Source organism: Microtus ochrogaster, chromosome 4 (assembly GCF_000317375.1).
Source record: "Microtus ochrogaster isolate Prairie Vole_2 chromosome 4, MicOch1.0, whole genome shotgun sequence".
NCBI classification, from domain to species: Eukaryota; Metazoa; Chordata; class Mammalia; order Rodentia; family Cricetidae; genus Microtus; species Microtus ochrogaster.
This window is the reverse complement of record NC_022011.1, coordinates 14,963,896-14,978,490: the sequence shown is the minus strand read 5'-3', so window position 1 is coordinate 14,978,490 and position 14,595 is coordinate 14,963,896. Positions and strand designations below refer to the sequence as shown.

Here is a 14,595-nt window from a genome sequence, read left to right as displayed (position 1 = left end):
AATCTGGAACACATACACACAGGCATGCAAAGCACTCATATCCATAAAATTAAAACAAAGCAATTTCTGGGGCTAGCAAGATGGTTCAGCAGATAAAAACACTGTTGCCAGGTCTAAGACCTGCGTGTGCATGTGCACATGCACACACACGGCACATTAATTAGTGCAATAAAAATTGATGAAAACTTTTGGGCTGGCAAGAAGACTTAATTGGTGAAGTACCTACTGCACAAATATGAGTGATGTGGAATATTAGTTGGCTGTGTTACATTCAATTTATGATGTGGAATATTTGTTTAATGATGCAAGAATGTGTTACATTCTTTTATGTTGCATTTGTTTAACTCTGTGAAGCTGTTTTACCTTGCCTGCCTAAAATACTTGATTGGTTTAATAAAGAGCTGAATGGCCAATTGCTAGGTAGGAGAGGGATAGGCGGGGGCTGCCAGGCAGAAAGAATAAATAGGAGAGAAGAAAAGCAAGAGGCGGAGGATGACAGGGGACAGCCACTTAGCAACACCACCAGCCACACAGTAAGAAAGAAAGAAAGGAATATAGAAAAGAAAAAGGTACAAGCCCAGATGCGAAAGGTAGATGGGATAATTTAAAAACTGACTAGAGACAAGTCAAGCTAAGGCAAAGCATTTAGAAGTAATAACAAGTCTCTGTGTGATTATTTGGGAGCTGGGTGGTGGGCCCCCAAAGGAGTAAAGAATAAAAACAACCCACATATATATGAGAATCTAAGTTCTGCTCCTCAAGTAAAAGCCCCAGGTGGTGGCAAGCTTCTCTCACCCTAGTGCTAAGGGGAGGGAGGCAGAGATAGGTGGACCCTGGAGCTCACCAGTGAGAGACACTGTTTTAAAATAAGGTGGAGAGTGATAAAGACATCCTACACCGCCCTCTGACCTCCAAACATGTGCACTTACCCGCTTACACACTCCTGGACATATGCAAATTTATACCACGAACATACACGCGCATGCAGAAAGAATTTCTGTGCAGCTATAATGCTAATTAGTGTCGGTTTCTTTGTATGTTAATTGAATTTATGTTCCCTAAGTATGTAAAGCAAAGTTTAAGATAACACTTTACCACATAGGTATCTTGCAAACTAGAATTACTAATGATGACAACTTTGTCTAGGCCTGTTTACATGTTCCTCATTATTATATCATGACTGTGACCTTCACTGAAAGACTAGACGCGCCTAATACTGTGCACCCCGAAAAATGCCTCTTTAACACTTGAAAGGTAATATGGGAGCTGAAGCAATGGCTCAACATACTGCTCTTGTTGGGTCTGTTACCCAGCATCTGCGGCTCACAACCACTTGTAACTTCAGCTCTAGGGGATATGATGACCTCTTTTGACCTTGGGGACCAGAACACACACACACACACACACACACACACACACACACACACACACACACACCATGATGCTAAGGGGATAGGAGGTGTAAATACACCAGAAGTCATATTGTTGGTTGATACAGTTACTTACAGATCCTCAGAGTTAAGCCTGTTCCCCTTTTGAATTCTACTCTTTTGTCTGTTTTGTTTGTTGGTTGGTTTGTTTGTTTTTTTCGAGACAGGGTTTCTCTGTGTAGCCCTGACTGTTCTGGAACTCACTCTAAAGACCAGGCTGGGCTCAGAGTTCTGCCTGCTTCTATCTCCCAAGTGCTGGGGTTAAGGACATGCACCACCACTGCCCGACCTCTTTTGAATTTTTTTTTTTTGAATTCTAATTCTAACTTAAAACATCCTCTTATTCAGGTCTCTCCTCTCAGCAATTGCTGAGATTTATAGCTTGCCTGCCCTGTTATTTTTCTCTCAAATTCCCAACAAAATTGCCCTTTAGTTTCCTTCTGAGTCTGCTTTTAAATTTCTTCTGCCTACCAGACTCAGAATCTCCATTAGTGTCCTTGTATATCCCAGTGACACATTTTGTTCCTGTTCCTGTAGTGGCCACATTGAAGCAATCTCTTTTCTCTGCATTTCCCCATTGCTCTTTTCTCTTACAGGCCTATAGGCATGGGCAGCCCAGGCTAGCTTGTTCAGGCTGCCAAACCACAGGCTTTTCTCCTAGAAACCCTGAAATATGCTTTCATCTTCCACTTAGGAGAATGTCACCTAGGAGAAGCCTTCCCTGGCTATTCAACCATTTTCTTCAATTAGTTTGCATTTCAGTTCCTAGCTCTCCTAGTAACTCCTGCAGTTACCTATGTTTTATTTCCCTGCCCAGGCTGAGAACTGCTTGAAGCCAAGGATCTTTTGGCGGTGGAAGTCACCATGTCCTGACCGTCTAGAATAAGCCCTGGCACTTGGCTGGAACTCTACAGAGGATGGCAGATCTCTCTAGATTTGTCCAGCTAGGGGGACTGCGGAAATGCTTCTTCTAGTCCCGTCAACTCCAACCACGTGGGCGGGGAGGAGGGCGGAGCTCCCTTGACTAACTTGCAACGACAGCTCCGCCTCAGGCTCCGCCCCAGCCCCGCCCATGTCCGTGTCCGCTCTCGCGGGTGTCCATAAAGTTTATTTGGCGGCCCAACGCGCAGGGGCTTCTGGGAGCGGCCGCCTCGGCCAATCAGGAAGCGCGGGCGAGCGGCGCGAGAAGCGGCGGCGGCGTAGTGCAGCAGCCGGGAGCAGACGGCAGAGCGGCGGCAGAGCCAGGTAAGGAGTGCGAGCCGCGCGTGGTCACGGCCCCAGGTTCTTGTCCTGGCCCCGAGGCTGATCGGAACCCCGTCCGGAGTTCGTAGCCACGAGGCTCGCGCTTCCTGTCTTGAGTCAGCTGGGAACGCCGCCCGGCGACACCTCATCCAGTGCTGTGACTAGGCTCTTCCGAGCGTGGTCCTCCCCACTGGGGCTCGATCGCCACGCCCACCCACGCTCACGGCTGCCAGGCGTCATCGGGCCTGGCTGCGCTCTTGGGGGGCTGGGGTCGTCCTTCCAGAGAATGGCTCTTCCGAGTAAAGGAAGACGACCCAGCGAAGCCCTGTCAACTCTTGTCCCCTCTACTGATAAACCAACAGGATGCTAATGGTTGCCACTCCGGCTGGCTCACCTGTCTCTGGGTACCCTGCATCCTGTCTTCTGTAAGGGATCCTGAAGTATATTGGGTTCCTTTTGAAAGAACATCACAGCGTGTTGGGCTTGCTGTCGCTTGTCAAAGGGAGTTTGAAGACAGCATGGTCTATGTTAGACCCTGGCCCAGTCCTGCCCCCCATAGATGGCTTTCAACACAAGCAGAGGTCAGCGCTGGAATTTTGTTTGGGGACACATTTTGTGTTGTGTCTGTACCCCAAACCTGTAACTGTACTAGGAACATTCGTTTATTTCATAAAAATACCCAAGCATCTTTTCTCCACATTTAGCCACTGTCCGTGTGCTTGGGCATTTTTATTTTTATTTTTTTAATTTATGCTGAGCTCTCCTAGCTTTAAATTCCTGTGCATTAGGCTAAGAGCCTGTATTTATATTTTCAGCCTAGGCTCCTCCTTGACCCTTATACATCTTCAGATTGTCTGATCACCTGCTGAAACAGAGCATAAAGATAGCAAACTCCCTTCTGTTTTCCTCCGCCAAACGGCTCCTCACCCTATTGATTGATTGATTGATTTAAATATTTTACTTGGGGGGGGGTAGGTTTTCTGCTGTGCATCCCAGGCCTGCCTTAAACTTTGATCCTCCCATCTTAGTTTCCTCTGTGCTGGGGTGACACTCGTGTGAAATGAAGTCTAGCAGTATTTGCCTGCTGCTGTCCTTTTCCTCCTTTTCCCTCCCCTTCCTCCTCCTCTTCTTGCATTTGGGAGAGATTCCAAGGCTTTGTTAGGCAAGTACTGTACCCCTCATTCCACTTTCTCTCATTTAGTGATACAAAAAGGGTCCGACCAGCAATCTTTGAGTCTTCATTGGTTGCTCCCTCTCTTCCCGCCAGTCCATATTCAGTGTTTGCCACCAAGACACAAGTCACCATCACTTCTCAGTTGCATTGTTGAACTAGTTTTTCATCTGTGCCTCCTGCTTTTGCCTTGCTTTTTCACCAGCAGCTAAAGAGCTTGTCAGATTATACCCCCACTCCCAAGCTGAATGTGCTGGTGCATGCTTGTCATCCTGGGGCTTAGGAATTTGAGGCAGGAGGATTTCAAGTTTGAGGTCAGCCTGGACTACAAGTGAGATTCTGTCTGAAGAATCCTCATTTTCCCTAACTCTCCAGTAAGTCTTCTCATACTAATAGTAATAATGATAAAAATAAGCTCCCCGTAGTGAGCTGAAGCATAATTAATAAAAACTCAGAGAGAGAAATTGAGGTTCAGCCTGAAGATCTCAAAGGCAAAGATCCTGGAGGCAGGATCGCCATTTTGAACTGAGGTTGAGGTAAGAGCCAGTGGCTGGCTGCTTTGCTTTTCAGATCTTGAGGTTGAACCCCAGTTTCTCTCTCTGAGTTTTTTATTGATTGTGCTTCAGTAAGCTGTAAGCCTTTCAAGTAATCTGATCCACGCTCTCTTTGTCTGCTACCCTCCTGTACAGGTGCTGAACATGTTTTGACTTCAGGGCTTTGCTCTTGCAGTTGGATGTCTGCTTTGCCTGTCTTCTTACTTGGAGTTTTTATTAGAGGTGCATGTAGGGTGTAAGACTCCTGTCTTCACTGCTTTAATTGTTTTTAGCAGTTAGCTTTTACATGTTCCATGTATTGTTTGTCTTCTCCCTGTAGAACATGAGTGGCTAGTCCCTTGGTCTGGCACACAGTAGAGTAGATAGGTGCTCAATAAATATAAAATAAACAAATGTTTTTGATATCATAGGCTTGAAGATGTGGTGAATGAGACAGGCTTGCTATTCCTTTGAAGGTATCACATAAATAAACAATAAACACGTAAATATAAAATGTAGTTCAGGACTAGTTTTAAAGGTCTAGAACTGTAAGGAGCACTTGCCTACCATGAGCAAGGCTCTGGGTTTGATCCCTTGTATTGGAGGAAGGGACAGGGATATTGAAAGAGAGACCTTAATGAAACAAAACCATGAGAATAGCAACAAATTTTCTGGCAGTGGGAGCAGCAAGTGTAAAAACCATGAAACGGGGACAGTTGGAGCTGTGGTGAGTTTGGACCCCAACCCCCATGTGTTGTTGTGTGTATTCTATATGTGGATGTTTCCATGGAGGCCGGAAGAGAGTGTTATATTCCCTGGAGCTAGAGTTTCAGACAGTTGTAAATCTTTGGTGTGGGTGCTGGGAACTGAATTAGGACTCTCTAAAGAACAGTAAACCTCCTAACTGCTGAGCCATCTCCCCAGCCCCTCAGCCTACAAGGTAGCTGTATCAAGGCGGTGAGGAGGTGTCAGAGCAAAGATTAGGAAGTGAGAGGACCCAGGTCTCTTAAGACTACAGGTCATTTTAATTAGCAGACTTTGCTTCTTGGGGTTCAGAGTTAAGTACCTGTGAACCTTCTCCTACAGGAAGACATTTCTGGAAAAAGATGGTCACAGTGACTCCACTGGGGAGGAGCAAATAGAAGGTTCAGAGTAATCGGGGAGGGCCTTTGGGGCGGTAGACCTGCCCTGTGACTTGGAAGTAGGCATAGGAGCTCGCTGTGTTTGGGGTGGGGATGTGTGTCCTGACAAGTACTGGAAAGCGAAGGGGAGAACTGCATAAGGTGCCCCAGGAGCGGAGAACTGCCAAGGTATGGTTGGGAGAAGTTGAAGGTTGCAGCTGTGTCAAAGCCTGAACACTTATGTAGGGGTTGAAGGTGCCCCCGATGAGTTTAAGGTGGGAGGTATTCTGGAACAGCCACTTTGGCCATGGAGAGAATGAGTTAGAAGAAATGGGAGGTTGCTGAGGTAATCAGGAAGAAGGCACAAGGTCAGAACAGTATGAGAAGTAAACTTGGAGATAGTATGGGCTCAGGTGAGAGGGAGCAGATGGTTTCTGGCTAAATTGGCTGTTACAGGGACCCAAGGTGAAGAGCTGAAATTGTTGCTGGCACCCATAGATCAGGCAGGTACCGGTATCAGGTGGACAATTAGAAATAATTGCTTTGGAGGAAGAATCATAACTCAGAGATGCAGGAGTCTTTGTTTTGCCTTCATGGTCTTTCCATAGCTGTGTCTCTTCTGTCTCAAATAACCTAAAGCTTGAAATATTTGTAGCCTCACATTTTGTTTGTGTTTGAGGCATGCATGTGTGTGTATTTGTGTATGTGTGTGTCAGAGGTCAGGGTGCTTTAAGTAGCTATCATTCCACTGCAGTTTTTGAGATAGTGGTGCTCACTGAGCCTGGAGCCTACCGATAGGTCAGACTGGTTGTCCAGTGGATCAGCAGGATCTACCAGTCAGTGTCCACCTCCCTCAGTGCTGGGGTCAGACTGGTACCACCACACCCCGCTTTATATGTGACTGCGAGGATGCAGACTCAGATCCTCATACTTGTGCCACACACGCCCTCCCCAGTCAGCCACCGCAGGCCAGTGCGCTCAGATAGTAGCCTAATCCCCCAGACTACCAGAAAAATCTCAGACACTACCAGAAATTTCTTTCCTAAATCCCTGTGTTGGTCTTTAAGGTCCACTAAAGGTCCCCTCTCCTAACAGTGATTTTGGAGTGTCTTTGGTGTATGAGTTCATGGCACTAGAAATTGGTGTTGTGAAAACGAGCAGGACAGGTACACCAGACTCCAGGATCCTACGAGGACGTAGATGTTGGATTACCAAACAAGTAGCCATGTGCCTGGTATTGATTAGCTTCTTTCAGGGTAGAGTATAGAAGTGTGGGACTGATTTAGCTGGAGTGTCTTAGCTTCTTCATAAAGAAGACCCATGCACAGAGACCGAATGGAATAAGGGGTAAGCCTCATTGACGTTTAGGGACGAATGCACTGGAGGTGCAGATGAAGTGGTGACTGTAGAAGCCAGTGACAGCCATGAGTTTAGTGTATTTGAAGAACCAACAGGAAGTCATAGGGCCAAAGCACATAGTCGTGGGAAAAAGTGTAGCAGGAGGGCAGGGGTCGGTACAGGGACAGATCTCATGCGTGCTAAACAAGCCCTATTGCTGAGTACCACCTGCCTCAGCCTTCTGGGTAGCTGGGATTACAGGCAGGAGCCACCACATCCGGCTGGACTGTAGTTTACAGATGATGTGAGTTAGTGAAGGTTTAGTTAGCCCCCCCCAAAAAAAACCCCACATTTTTTTTGTAGTTCTGAAATTTGAAACTAGGGCCGTGAGCATGCTAGGCAGAAAATATACTGGGTAGCGAAGGTGTCAATGTTAGGAACAGGGAAACCAACCCTGGAGGAGGCTACTGTGTCACCTGGATGTGCTGTGTGCAATTGGAGTAGAATGGTAGTGGTGGAATAAACAGAAGTGGACTCGTGTTTGTGTGTGTTAAGAATAAATGGACTCATGGTAGGTACCACCATGACACACATGGGGGGTCACATGGTAAGACAGGAAGCCAGGGAACAGGGAGGGTTTTCCCACTGGGCCCAACTTCCTACAGGTTCCATCACTCTAAACATTGCCACACTGGGACCAAGCTCTTAGCCCATTGATCTTAGCATACTTTGACCATAACACACATCTATCTAAATTATAGTATTAGGTTGAGACTTGAATTGACCTTACTAATGTTTATTTATTGAATGGTTATTATGTGGCAGGGGAGGGAGTGAGTTTTTTTTTTTTTAAGATTTATTTATTTATTATGTATACAACATTCCTTCCATGTATGCCAGCAGGCCAGAAGAGGGCGCCAGATCTCATTACAGATGGCTGTGAGCCACCATGTGGTTGCTGGGAATTGAACTCAGGACCTCTGGAAGAGCAGCTGGTGCTCTTAACCGCTGAGCCACCTCTCCAGCCCGGGAGTGAGTTTTAAAGATGAGTCACAGAGGGAGTTATTCCCTTGCCCAGAGTCTCAAAATATAAGGCTGAACTAGCTGTTTGGAGCTTGAGTGATTGTTTTTGTTTGGTAAAAGTGAATAGAAGCCAGGGCAGGGCAAGTAAAGGGATGTTCATGGACAGTAAATCTGGTGATCGGATGTCGGAGTCCAAAGCAGTCTCGCTGGGATGCATCCCTGTGAGTGGGGCCCAAGAGGGTTCCTGAGCAAGAGCATTATAAGAAAAGTGATGTCAGAAAAACAGTAGGTTGACAGGAGGCAGTGCCTAGTGTCGCACAAGGGCTTGAGCTTAAGGAATGACAGCCAGGCCTTGTGAGAAGCCAGCAACTGCAGTTGGAACATCTTGTAAGAATCTGAATGTCCTTTTTGTCTGTTTAGGTAGGAGGTGAATAGAATTTGGTTTCAAAGTTTTTACTAGGCATTAGCAGTAATGTCTAATACCTACCTGTTTCTTTCAGAAAGTTTCTTTGAGGCTGATAAGATAGATCAGTGGGTAAAGGTTGGGTGCTTAACCAGAAATTTCAACTGGACTTGGTTTTTTGTAACCCAGCATTCTGGAGGCAGAGGTAGGATTCTGTTTTCTAGGCCAGTTTAGCTACATGACAAGATCTTGTCAGAACAAAACAAAGCACAGTGTACAAATAGAAAAGACCAAACCCTTCTGAAAGGGTTTATCTTTCTGCTTTGGAAATTGGAGGTTTATGCATGGTTGGGTGCTGGTGAGGGTCTTGTTAATGGCTACCATCTTGCTCTCACTGTGCACACATGGTCTCTCCTTGGCAAATGCCTGAGGGGGAGTGGATGGGAGAAGGCTAGCTCTTTTATGATTTCATAGACAGGTACCAAGTGCATCTTATGGGCCCTACCATTTATCACTTTATTTAAACTTAATGCCTCCCAAAGGCCTCATTTCCTTATGTCATTCCATTGGCATAATTTTGAAGGGCCACAATTCAGTCCACAGTACCCAGAAGGGTCTGCTATGCTCATTCCTCATCAGTACTCCATCTGAGCCCCTGGGTAACCAGTATTCTGGTTTCTAGCACAATAGATTAGTTTTTTTCTGTTTTTAACTAGACTCATGTAGCTTGCCTCCTTCATTTTGAGAGGGAATCTTGCTGGTAGTATAGACTATAATTTGATCTTTTTCATTGCTGTATGATATACTAGGGTATATACCACCTTAAAAAACAAAATACAATAATTTTGTGTATACAGTGATTTTTAAATTATTTTGAGGGGGAAGGCTCTTAAGTTGTTGTTACTGCCTAGTAAATCTATATTGTTTTTCTGATATTTAAAAAACATGCACTTTTTCCAGGGGTCATAGTGTCTCTATGTATACCTTTGAAACCTACTGTGCTTGATAGTTTTATGTTACCTTGACACAGCTGGAGTCATCTGAGAGGAAGGAACCTCAAATAGCAAAATACTTCCATAAGATCAGCTGTAAAAAAGCCTGTAGGGCATTTTCTTAATTAGTGATTTATAGTGTGGGTGATGCCATCCCTGGGCTGGTGGTCCTGGATTCTATAAGAAAGCAGGCTGAGCAAGCCAGTAAGCAACACCCTCCATGGCCTCTGCCTCAGCTTCTGCCTCCAGGTTCCTGCCTGCTTGAGTTCCTTTGATGATGGACTGTGATGTGGAATGGTAAGATGAATAAACCCTTTCCTCACCAAGTTGCTTTGCTCATGGTGTTTTATCGCAGCAATAGTAACCCTAACTAAGACACCTATCTTGGTTTACAGAGGGTTTCTCAGCTTAGAAACTATTAATATTTTGTATCAATTCTTTGTGAGAGGTGTGTGTTATAGGATGTTCAGCAGAAACCCTGGCCTCCACTCTCTAATAACAATACTATGTCTTCTACTGAAATTGTGACATTCAAAAGTATCTTAGTTAGGGTTTTATTGCTGTGAAGAGATACCATTACTATGGCAACTCATAAAGGAGAATTGGAACTGGCTTACAGTTTAGAGGGTTAGTTTATTATCGTCATGATGGGTGGCATGCAGGCAGATGTGGAATTGGAAAAGGAGACTGAGCCACAGTGGGCATATCTTGAGCATATAAGACCTCAGAGCCTGCCCCCACAGTGACACACTTCCTCTAAAAAGGCCAATAATGCTACTCCCTATAGGTCAAGCATTCAAACACATGAGTCTATGCGGACCATTTCTATTCAACCCACCACAAAAAGTGACTCAGAACACTGACACATGGCCCCAGGAGGCAAAGTTATGTATAGGTGAGAACCAGAGTCAGGGGCCTTTAGACTGCCTTGGTCACCTGTCTGTTTACGCCAGCTGGAAGATGGAGCCTGCTTTATTCCTAGGGTAAAAGAATTTGTGTCACCTCTAAAGTAGGACTGCTCCTTCTGAGGAGTTTAAAGGTGAGTCTAAAGACAGACGGTGTCTGTGTGGCAGTGAGGGCAGTCGCTTAGAAATTACCCTGCACAGTGCAGTTCCAGAGTGAGAGGTTGGGTGTGGGGTGGAGCTCCTGGGGTCTGCTCTCGTGCTTTCTTTTTCTAGCTAGGACTTCTGCCCCAACAATCTGGAGTTCACCAGAAATTTCCTTATGTAAAGTCCTTAGAAAGTTCATTTGTGTTTGTGTGTGCTAATGGGTTACTCTCTTTGCTACCTGGAGATGAACTAATACAAGTGGCATTTTCTGACACTGTACATTCCTTACTGCAAACACCAAGTCTTCCTGGGCAGTGCTTACCCAGATCCTTTTCTGTGTGGGTTCCCCAGAAGACTATGTCTAGAGAATTATCCAACAACCTTGTTTTTAAGAGTACATGCATACATGTGTTCCTGTGTGTGAATATAGGCTTACATACCATGGCGACATGTCTGTTGGTCAGAGGACAGCCTCTGGTGTTGGTTCTCCCCTTCCACCATGTTTAAGATGAGTCTTTGTTCTTTTTTCTGCTGAGTATGCCACGCTAGCTTCTGAGAATTCTGTCTCTGCTTGCTGTCTCCCCTTAGGAATGCTGGGATTCTAGATGCTTGTGCTATTACAGACACTCTTACTATGTATCAGGGTTCTACTTGGGTTCTGGGGATTTGAACTTAGGTCTTATGCTTGTGGAACAGTGTTCTGTTTCCCCAGATCCTTCTAGTTCCAATGTTTTACAGTTACACAAAACCATAATTAACATTTTTTTCAATTGCATTTTATTTTTGTATTATGTATCACTCATTTGTGGTCACAAGTGCAAATGTGAACATAATTGCAGCTGTGACTGCTTATGTGGAGGTCAAAAAACAGCCTTCAGGAGTTGGTTCTCTCCACCATGTGATCCCAGGGATTGAACTCAGACTGTCAGATTTAGCTGCTAGCACCATTATCCCCTGAGCCATTTTACAGGTCCTTGGCTCCTAAAAATTATTTTTATTTTTGTTGAGTGTTTTGCTTACATGTATGTTTGTGTACCACATGTGTGCCCAGTGCCCTCAAAGGCCAGAAGAGAGCCATGGATCCCCTGGAACTGCAGTTAGAGATGGTTGTGAGCCACCATTGTGTGCTGGGAATCAAACTCAGGTCCTCTGGAAGAACAGCAAGTGCTCTTAACCTCTGAGCTGTCTCCTTACCCCACCCCCATTAGGTTTATTATAATTCTTTTATGTGTATAAGTAGTTTTAAATTTTTTAAATTTTAATTTGTGTGTGTGTTAAGTGTTTTGACTGCATGTGCGAATGTGCACTACATGCATTTCTGGTGTCCAGTGAGGCCAGAGATTCCCTGAAACTGGAGTTAATAGGTGGTTATGAACCGCCATGTGGGTGCTGAAATCCTCTTAACCATTTATCCAGCCCTTTTTTCTTTTTAACTGTTTAAAGTTTTTAAAATTAATTTTGCTATGTGGATTTGGCAGTTCATACATGTAATCCTAGCACTTGGGAGGCTGAGGCAGAAGGATCACCTTGCGTTTAAAACCACGCTGGGCCACTTAATGATTTCCAGACTAGTGGTTATAGAATTAATGAGATTCTGCACAACAAAGAAACAAAACAAAAAATACTACTGCTTTTCTTTGTGGGTCGTGTCTCCCCCACCACCACCACCACACACACACACACACACACACACATACACACATACACACACACACACACACACATTTTTTTCTCTGTGTAGCCCTGACTGTCTTGGAACTCACTTTGTACACCAGGCTGGCCTTGAACTCACAGATCTAGCTGCCTGCTATGTATAAATTTCCCATTGTGTGCATGTGTGTGTGCACTCATGTTTTTTTGGAGGCTAGAAGTCAGTGTTGGTTGTCTTCTTTTTACTACTTTCCATTTTATTCTTTGAGACTTATGTTTCAACTTGGATCTTGTCCATTTGCCTAGACTGACTGGTAGGGCAGAGTGCTTCCTTCCCCTAATCCTTACTTCTTCATTTCCCATTGCTGGGAATGAAGGTATATACCACTAGGCCTGGCTTTTTAAGTGGTTGTTGGGGGGGGGGTGTCCAGAATCAGGTCCACATGTTTGCGTAGTAGGCACATTCTTTATCCACCAGTCCATCTTCCTAACTCCCAATGTCTATCTTTGACAATATCTCCCAAAATATAGTAGTGCTAATTGCCTTTTTTTTTTTTTTAAGGGTGGACGATCTTTGTGGTTGAAAGAGATAGTATTTGGGTACATGGTAAAATTAGAATTATGCTGGTACTGAGTACTGTTTGATTATATAGATGTGAGTTGTGGTTTGAATGAGATGTCCCTCCATAGTTGTGAGCATTTAAATACTTGGTCCCCAATTGATGGCACTGTTTAGAAGGAAGTATGTCACTGGAGGTGGGCTTTGAGGTTTATTTTTTGTGTGGGAATGTTTTCCTGAATGTATGTTTGTGCACCATGTGCATGCATACAGTGCCCACGGTGGCCAGAAGGGACATCAGATCTCCTGGGCTGGAGTTATAGGCTGTTGTGAGCCACCATGTGGTAACTAAGAATTGAGCCCAAGTTCTCTCGAAGAACAGTGAATGTTCTTAACCTCTGAGCCATCTCTCCAGCCCCTCATTTAATCTTTTATTTAAAAGCACTAGGAATCAGAACCAGGCCTGTGTGTGCTAGAGAAGTGCTCTACCCTGAGTTGCATCCCCAGCCTTCATTTGCACCTGTTTACACTATTAGAGCCCAGTGCGTGTGTGACTTAGCCAGGTGCTTAGCACTAGCATCAAACCATGACTTAGCAGTTTAGACACACTTCCAGGATTAGAAAAGCTGCGAAGGGTTTTCATGTCTTTAAATCATTGAAAAGACTCTAAAAAGGATAATATTTCATGTTAAAGTAATATGAAATTCAAACTGTAACATATGTTATTAAGTTTTGCTGGCAAGCAGACATGCTTATTTGCTTGTATGTTCTCTGTGGCTGTTGTCAAGCTACAGTGACAATGTTGAGTAGTGACAGAGACTGGCCTACGAAGCCTTTCCCTTGCTTCTAGGAGACTAGCCACACTTGAGCTGGCTAGCTCTGAGGTCTTTTATGCTTCCCTTTGTTTCTTCTCAGTTTGGAGGTTCTGAAGACTCTGGTCTCTGGAATGTGTTCTGGGAAGAACAGGTTCAAAACAGAGCTACTGAATAGTAGCTATTTCTGGGATGACCCAATGGTCCTTTTTGCTTTTGAGAATGTTATGTAGTCCAGGTTGGCCGCAAACTGTAGCTATATTACTTTTCTGGTTGCTGTGGCACAGTACTGTGATGAAAGCAATGTGAGGGAGGTTTCTCCGGGCTCTCAGTTTGGTGGAGAAGTCATGAGGGCTGGTCACTGCATCTGCAGTCAGGAAGAAGAATGAGTACTGTGTTTCACTGGCTTTCTCCTTTTCACTTAGTACAGGATCTCAGGCCATGGAGAGGTACCACCCATATTTAGGTTGGGTCTGGCTGCCTCAGTTAACCCACTGTAGATAGTTCGTCTCTGAAATACCCAGACACTGACCTAACCCAGACGATCCCTCACAGGTGTGTCCCGAAACTTGCATCCTAGATGACTATACATCCTTTCAGTTGGGAATCAATAGCCAAGGGTGCTTTGGATTCCTCATCCTCCTGCCTCCAAATGCTTAGATTATAGGCACGTGCCAGCCGTGCTCCATGTAGTAGTCTTTAAAGAACTCGGTGAACCTCGGTTTGGGAGTTGTCGTAAGGCCCGGCAGGTGAAAAGGAGTATTCTGCTTGTGGATGGGACTTAAAGGCAGAAGGAGAGAAACCAGTAAGCGGTAGTACTAGAAACAGGTGAGAACGTTTTTATACAACACGCAGAAATATCTCGAGACCAAGATTGAGGCCACTTAGAAGACTGCTAAAGGTACCATTTTATGAGGACACTGACTTAGAATGGTTTAGAAGTGCTCAGTAGTTTGAATATTTAGATATCTGCTCTTTTCTGATTTGATTATTTAACATGGTTACTTTGAGAAAATAGGGAAATGACCATGTTGTTTCATAATTAAAACTCCACGTTTTATTGCACCTGAATTGAAATAAGCAGACCAATTTTTTTTTTTTTAATATTTATTTATTTATTCTGCCTCGATGTATGCCCACACGCCAGAGCAGGGCACCAGATCTCAGTACAGATGGTTGTGAGCCACCATGCGGTTGCTGGGAATTGAACTCAGGACCTCTGGAAGAACAGCCAGTATTCTTAACCTCTGAGCCATCTCTCCAGCCCCCTTT

The 14,595-nt window shown here is 44.7% G+C and overlaps 1 protein-coding gene across 1 annotated transcript in view; it reads left to right on the top strand.

The window, feature by feature from the left end:
- The first annotated feature begins 2,613 nt into the window (after positions 1–2,613).
- The window catches only part of Nup93 (nucleoporin 93), a 104,465-nt gene continuing 92,483 nt past the window's right edge, over positions 2,614–14,595 (top strand). The window contains exon 1 of the mRNA XM_005345611.2: positions 2,614–2,675. The gene's annotated coding sequence lies outside the window, so the exon portion shown is untranslated. The remainder of the gene's footprint in view (positions 2,676–14,595) is intronic.